Source organism: Electrona antarctica (assembly GCF_951216825.1).
Source record: "Electrona antarctica genome assembly, contig: scaffold_256, whole genome shotgun sequence".
NCBI lineage: Eukaryota > Metazoa > Chordata > Actinopteri > Myctophiformes > Myctophidae > Electrona > Electrona antarctica.
Window position 1 is genome coordinate 32007 of NW_027637923.1, and position 7818 is coordinate 39824.

Sequence of the window (7818 nt, forward strand, 5' to 3'; positions counted from 1 at the left end):
CCTAGTGCAACATGTTTTCCGTCTCCATGGCATCCCAGTGGATCTCGTTTCCGACAGAGGACCCCAGTTCACATCGCAGGTGTGGAAAGCCTTTTGTCGTGCCCTTGGGGCTTCTGTCAGTTTGACGTCTGGTTATCATCCTCAGTCGAATGGACAAACAGAACGAGCTAACCAAGACCTGGAAGCAGCACTTCGTTGTGTCGCAGCCAAGAACCCCTCCTCCTGGAGCTCCCACCTTGTATGGGTTGAGTACGCCCACAACTCCTTGTCCTGTGCGGCCACGGGGATGTCGCCTTTTGAGGCGTCTTTAGGTTACCAACCACCTTTGTTTCCGGCTGAAGAGGATGACATCTCCGTACCCTCTGTCCAAGCTCATATGCGGCACTGTCGCAAGGTGTGGAAAGATGCTCATGCAGCCCTTCTCAGCTCTGTGGAGCGGAATCGACGGTACGCTGACCGACGCCGGACCCCAGCCCCCGTGTACCAGCCGGGTCAGCGGGTGTGGCTTTCTTCTAAAGACCTCCCCCTGAAGGTGGACTCCAAAAAGCTTTCGCCCCGGTATGTTGGCCCGTATGAAATAATCTCCATCATCAATCCAAATGTGGTTAAGCTAAAGTTGCCTCCTCGCTGGAGGGTCCATCCCACCTTCCACGTCTCCCAGTTGAAGCCAGTGTCGACCAGCCCGCTGTCTCCTCCTGATGTCCCCCCCCCACCCCCCCGTGTCATTGATGACCACCCGGCCTACACGGTCCGGCGGCTGCTGGATGCGCGCCGTCGAGGGAGAGGCTGGCAGTACCTGGTGGACTGGGAGGGGTATGGTCCTGAGGAGCGATGCTGGGTGCCTCGCCGCTTCATCCTGGACCCTTCCCTCATCTCTGCTTTTCACCGCAGTCACCCGGGCAAGCCTGGTGGATCGCCTGGAGGCGTTCCTTAGGGGGAGGGCACTGTCACAGTCTGTCAGTGTCTGTGTTTGTCTATGTGTGTGTGTGTGTGTGTGTCTTTGTGAGTGGGCGTGTGTTTTGGGCGTAGGCTTGGCTCCAGCTCCCAGCTTGGCACACCTGGTTCCAGTTCCCTAATCTCCCTCACCTGCCTGGCATCAGCTAATCATCCAGTCTATAAATGTTTGGTCTTCCCCCCGCGCCGATGCCAGATCGTTTCACAACCTCAGTGCGTGGTAACGCCTCTAGTCTACCTCTGTAGTATATTTCCTTGTGTTAGTATTTTTCGGGAACCTTGATTTTTGGAATCGTGATTTTTGATCCTTGCTCTTCTTTTTTCTCAGTGACATTCTGACCAGCTCTTTGCCTTGCCTGCCACCAGCCTCAGCCTGCTCGACCACACCGAATATAGAGGATCTACAAGCTCCTTTTTCCCTCCTGTGTTTTTTCAATAAACACCCTTGGACTTTGACTTTGTTGTGTTCTGCTTTTGGGTCTGCCAGTTTTTACATATCGTGACACATAGTGCATAGTTGTAGTCCAAACAAACCCCCCGTTCACTTGCATTGGGCTCAATTTCCCAGAAGCCCTGAGGATGACTTGATTTCCGGTTTCGTCATCATAACGCGACGGCCTCGTCACCAGGTCCCGGATAAATCCGCTATTTCTTTTTAATTATTTTAAAACGCATTAAACAAATGTCGGGTATAGCGTTTTACGCGCGGTGGAACCCCGGATTAAACAGTTAGCGGCCGTCAAACTGTTAAACTTAACTAATCAAAACTTTTTGAAACGTCTGCTTTTGCATGTGACGTGATTTTCATTTGATTATATTCCTCGTACAAAGATCCCCTAGAATCATGATCTTTGTGTAGAAGTGGGTCTTGAGCTGTGCTTTGAAAACGTCCACACAGGCTGCATGCCTGTCGAAGATACAGTGGGAGTTTGTTCCACGTCGTCGGCCCCTAGAAGCAGAAAGCTGCTTCACCATGTTCTTTAGTTGCCATTTCTTTAGGCACAGCGAGCAGGCCAGCAGTGGAAGACCTGAGGGGGCGGCTCGGGACATATTTCGGCAGGCAGTCATGTAGGTAGGAAGGTGCGAGAGTATGAACATATATACCTGTATATAGAATCCTAATGATTTTACAATTCTGCCTCCCTCTCTCCATTACCTCGTTCTCTGCTGAGCCGAGGAGAAAAGGGGAGTCTGGGTCTTATTACCGGGAGTTTACACTGCGAGGAATGTTCCAATTTACCTGCTTGATGTTCCTCATTAAGGCTTTGAGCCGTAATGAGGAGGCTCTCTGTGCGTAGCGCTCACCTCTCCCATCTAGCAGCGCATGCACGCACGCACGCACGCACACGCCCGGACACACTGCGGTAATTTGAGAGATGAAGGCTTCTTAAATAAACAGAAAGTCGACTTTGCACTTCAAAAGCGTAGGTGGTCTGCGGCCATGTTTGTTTTGCACAGCAGTCCATATGCTCACATAACGAGTGCGAGGTAGCCTGAGGTTCGAATCCTACTCCCATATCGTCTCTCCCTCTCTCTCTCTCTCCTCTCTCAGCGGTGGCCGAACGGATAGCGGAGCGGTCTTGATACCGGAAGGTCGCCAGTTCGAATCAGCGGTCCGACACGTTAAAATTACCACCGCTGAAGTGCCCTTGAACAAGGCATTGAACCACTACGATGAAATGTGTTCTATGAGCAGGGCCTGGCTGGAAACAAGTTCTTGAGCTTAGCCCAGATACCCTGGGTAAATATAGTAATCATTTCATTTCATTTCATTTATCTCTCTCCTCTCTCTCTCTCTCTCTCTCTCCTATCTCTCTCCTCTCTCCTCTCTCTCTCTCTCTCTCCTCTCTCTCTCTCTCTCTTTCTCTCTTGCCCTTCACTCCCCGTCTCTTCACACTCCACTATTTGAAGTAAAATACGCCACCCAAAAATACTTCTTCAAAACAAAAATAATATGAGTGGTTTCAAGGTCACCTGATATTATTTTTTACCCATATGTTTAAACAGCTTGTTACCATGAATGTGTCTTGTATATTTCCTTCTCTGGGCTGTAGCCTGTTAGGTTGGACCACTATGTTTGAGCTCTGTTCTGTTGAGCCCCGATTTATATTTTAGTCATCGTGCGACGGTGTCACGGGGGCCAATCGTAGCCCATCTACAATCTCACAAAGTTTGTCGCATTCGTGATGTGTTGTGTGAGCCTGTACATCGATCGGATATGTACGTACAGTATATGGTGAATTATGTACCGTCCGTAAATAGGCATGTCCCGATACAGATACTTGTATCGGAATGCCCTCCGATATGCCCTTATTTGGTCATATCGGAATTGGCAAGTACGCCCCGCACCAATCCGATACCACATTTTATTTAATCACGTAATGCGCGCAGCACGGTGAGACGGGGCCGCCGGTATTGAAAACACGCATCTCCAGCCGTAGGTGTGAACGGCTTTGCCGACGTGCGAATGGGGGACAATTTAAAACAAAGGCGGCTTGCTGTAGTTTGCGACTAACATAAATTTGCATGCACAAAGGCTGCCAAGTAGACTATCTTTTGTTGTTTTTCTTTCTCCCCCTCTCTTCGAAGTTAGACTGGACAAATAAACTCTAAACTGACTGGGCCACGGTGGTCTGACGCTCATGGTAACTTGCGTCGTGGGTGGAACGGGTGGAAAAGTTTGGTTACATTTTAATGCATCTGTCAATAATGCATTGTATTAAACCCAAATGCGATACCTTTGCATCATGTCTGCACCGAGTCGAAACAACACGGGAGCCGTCAGCTGCTAGCCTGGCGCGGGCAGACTCATAGCGAGGATTCACTGACGCTTCCTCGTAGCGTAGTTATAATATCTCCCGCAGATCGATTGAATAGTCTCACATAATACGTGACGTATTCCAATGTGCATCAGTGCATGCATTTTCTCAATCTATCGTTGCTGAAAAGGCAGAGCTACAAGCTCACAACGCAGTGCAACCAGACGCGGTGTGAGCTTGTAGACTGGCTATTTTTGGTGTGTGACACCAACGTACGATGATGTATACATTAAGCATTTAAAGTGACGGTACACAATTAACAGTTCCCTCTGTCTTTTAGAAAGGTACTGTATAAGAAGGCCCTAGTAATGTAGTGCAAAGGGATGCCTTGGTTGGTTAAAATAAAGAGAAGATTATTAAAATATAATAAGCATATATATAATATGCATTGTGTGTGTGTGTGTGTGTGTGTGTGTGTGTGTGTGTGTGTGTGTGTGTGTGTGTGTGTGTGTGTGTGTGTGTGTGTGTGTGTGTGTGTGTGTGTGTGTGTGTGTGTGTGTGTGTGTGTGTGTGTGTGTGTGTGTGTGTGTGTGTGTGTGTGTGCTTGCATGCAAAGTGGAACATCACCAGGGCTAAACTTCACGTTATTCTACGTGATAACGCAACCAACATGAGTACATGTACTTTACACTTTAAAAAAAAAAAAAAGCACTGGTATCGGTATCGGTATCGGCTAACACATAAATTGTTGGATCGGAATCGGATCGGAAACGAAAAAAGGGTATCGGGACATCCCTATCCGTAAACCTACGACATATTTACGTTTCTGCAGCTGGACGACCGCGTTGCCATGTTATTTATTATTATGAGCAAATTCAGTTTTGTTTGTTTTTTTCTGTAAAGTTGCTTGCAAATATTGGTAGTTGCATTTTTTTGGTGGGGGCTTGTTTCTAAAGTGTAGTTGCTTATTTCCTACATGTTGTTGGAACCAGTCGTTCTCAAACATTTCCATGTCATTTAGTGCCAGGGAGGGCAAACAAATCTGTGTTGTTAAAATATTTCACATTTTGCGTTGCACCGTTGTGGCGATCCGCCAAAACGATAATAATAATAAACATTTTATTCCCCACACACATACGGTGACGGACGGTTACGTTAGCAGTTGCGTAGCGCTGGTTGGCCACGCCACAGAAGCCCAGCCCATATCAGCTATGGAGCTGTCATTTTGAAGAAGAGGCGCGGAGTGTGAAGGTGGTGTGTGAAGACGGTGTGAGGTGAAGACGGGTGTGTTGCCTTTACCCTTTTTGGAGCAGTAGTATTTTAACGCGAGCTAAGTCCGCGGTTCAGTCCGTTCGAGTAAAGAACACATCAAAGGATCACCGGACGTTTAACCCAGTGTCGACCGAGCCCGTGGTGTTCTGAACGGCAGGTTCACAGCGACAGGTCGCTGCGTCTCAACGTCTTTCGAAGAGGAAAGCATCAGAGCCAGTTGTCTTGTGGAGAGGAGCTGATTGCTGAACAAACTACTGGGGTTGCTGTGGTGAGCTAAAGAGCTAGCAGCGGGGCTAACACCCTACACTACACACGCAACACACACGCACGCGCCAGGACGCTGCCTTGTTTTCTTTTCTTTTATTTATTTTTGGGTGGAACTAAATCCCGACGTGGAGTTTTTATTTTGATTCATTTCTAGAGTGGTGGCACCTGGGTTCCTTTGGTTATTGTAAAACCAGAAGTGGAGTATAAGGGTGTGCTTAAATGTGCCATGAATGAACTGAACTGAACTGCCCTTTTTCTTTATTATAATACAAACCTTTAAATTGAATTTCTGTGTGTCTTTTGCATTTATTGACTGTTTTGAGTTTAAATACGTGTTTATGGAAGTGTACCTATTTATTAGATGTATTATTATATATATATACCCTGAGTTAACAGGTAGGTTGCTGTATTTTTATAACAGTGACCTTTGTAGGGTTTCTCCTCCTGTGTCTTTATTTGGGAAACCGCTACACCGTGTTGCGAGAAAAAAATAAATCCTTTGATTTTGCGTCGGCGTATAGACCGGATGTCACCATGTTCACTCCTCTATAGAGACCGGATGTCGGGACATGTTCACTCCTCTATAGAGACCGGATGTCGGGACATGTTCACTCCTCTATAGAGACCGGATGTCGGGACATGTTCACTCCTCTCTAGAGACCGGATGTCACCATGTTCACTCCTCTATAGAGACCGGATGTCGGGACATGTTCACTCCTCTCTAGAGACCGGATGTCACCATGTTCACTCCTCTATAGAGCCCGGATGTCACCATGTTCACTCCTCTATAGAGACCGGATGTCACCATGTGTACTCCTCTATAGAGACCGGATGTCACCATGTTCACTCCTCTATAGACCGGATGTCGGGACATGTTCACTCCTCTATATATACCGGATGTCACCATGTTCACTCCTCTATAGAGACCGTATGTCACCATGTTCACTCCTCTATAGAGACCGAATGTCACCATGTTCACTCCTCTATAGAGACCGGATGTCACCATGTTCACTCCTCTATAGAGATCGGATGTCACCATGTTCACTCCTCTATAGAGATTGGATGTCACCATGTTCACTCCTCTATAGAGATCGGATGTCACCATGTTCACTCCTCTATAGAGACCAGATGTCACCATGTTCACTCCTCTATAGAGATCGGATGTCACCATGTTCACTCCTCTATAGAGACCGGATGTCACCATGTTCACTCCTCTATAGAGATTGGATGTCACCATGTTCACTCCTCTATAGAGATCGGATGTCAACATGTTCACTCCTCTATAGAGACCAGATGTCACCATGTTCACTCCTCTATAGAGATCGAATGTCACCATGTTCACTCCTCTATAGAGACCAGATGTCACCATGTTCACTCCTCTATAGAGACCATATGTCACCATGTTCACTCCTCTATAGAGACCATATGTCACCATGTTCACTCCTCTACAGAGATTGGATGTCACCATGTTCACTCCTCTATAGAGACCAGATGTCACCATGTTCACTCCTCTATAGAGACCATATGTCACCATGTTCACTCCTCTACAGAGATTGGATGTCACCATGTTCACTCCTCTATAGAGACCAGATGTCACCATGTTCACTCCTCTACAGAGATTGGATGTCACCATGTTCACTCCTCTATAGATACCAGATGTCACCATGTTCACTCCTCTATAGAGATCGGATGTCACCATGTTCACTCCTCTATAGAGATCGGATGTCACCATGTTTACTCCTCTATAGAGACCGGATGTCACCATGTTCACTCCTCTCTAGAGACCGGATGTCACCATGTTCACTCCTCTATAGAGACCGGATGTCACCATGTTCACTCCTCTATAGAGACTGGATGTCACCATGTTCACTCCTCTATAGAGACCGGATGTCACCATGTTCACTCCTCTCTAGAGACCGGATGTCACCATGTCCACTCCTCTATAGAGACCGGATGTCACCATGTTCACTCCTCTATAGATACCGGATGTCACCATGTTCACTCCTCTATAGAGACCGGATGTCGGTACATGTTCACTCCTCTATAGAGACCGGATGTCACCATGTTCACTCCTCTATAGAGACCGGATGTCACCATGTTCACTCCTCTATAGAGACCGGATGTCACCATGTTCACTCCTCTATAGAGACCGGATGTCACCATGTTCACTCCTCTATAGAGACCGGATGTCACCATGTTCACTCCTCTATAGAGACCGGATGTCGCCATGTTCACTCCTCTATAGAGACTGGATGTCGGGACATGTTCACTCCTCTATAGAGACCGGATGTCACCATGTTCACTCCTATAGAGACCGGATGTCACCATGTTCACTCCTCTATAGAGACCGGATGGCACCATGTTAACTCCTCTCTAGAGACCGGATGTCACCATGTTCACTCCTCTATAGAGACCGGATGTCACCATGTTCACTCCTCTATAGAGACCGGATGTCACCATGTTCACTCCTCTATAGAGACCGGATGTCACCATGTTAACTCCTCTCTAGAGACCGGATGTCACCATGTTCACTCCTCTCTAGAGACCGGATGTCACCATGTTCACT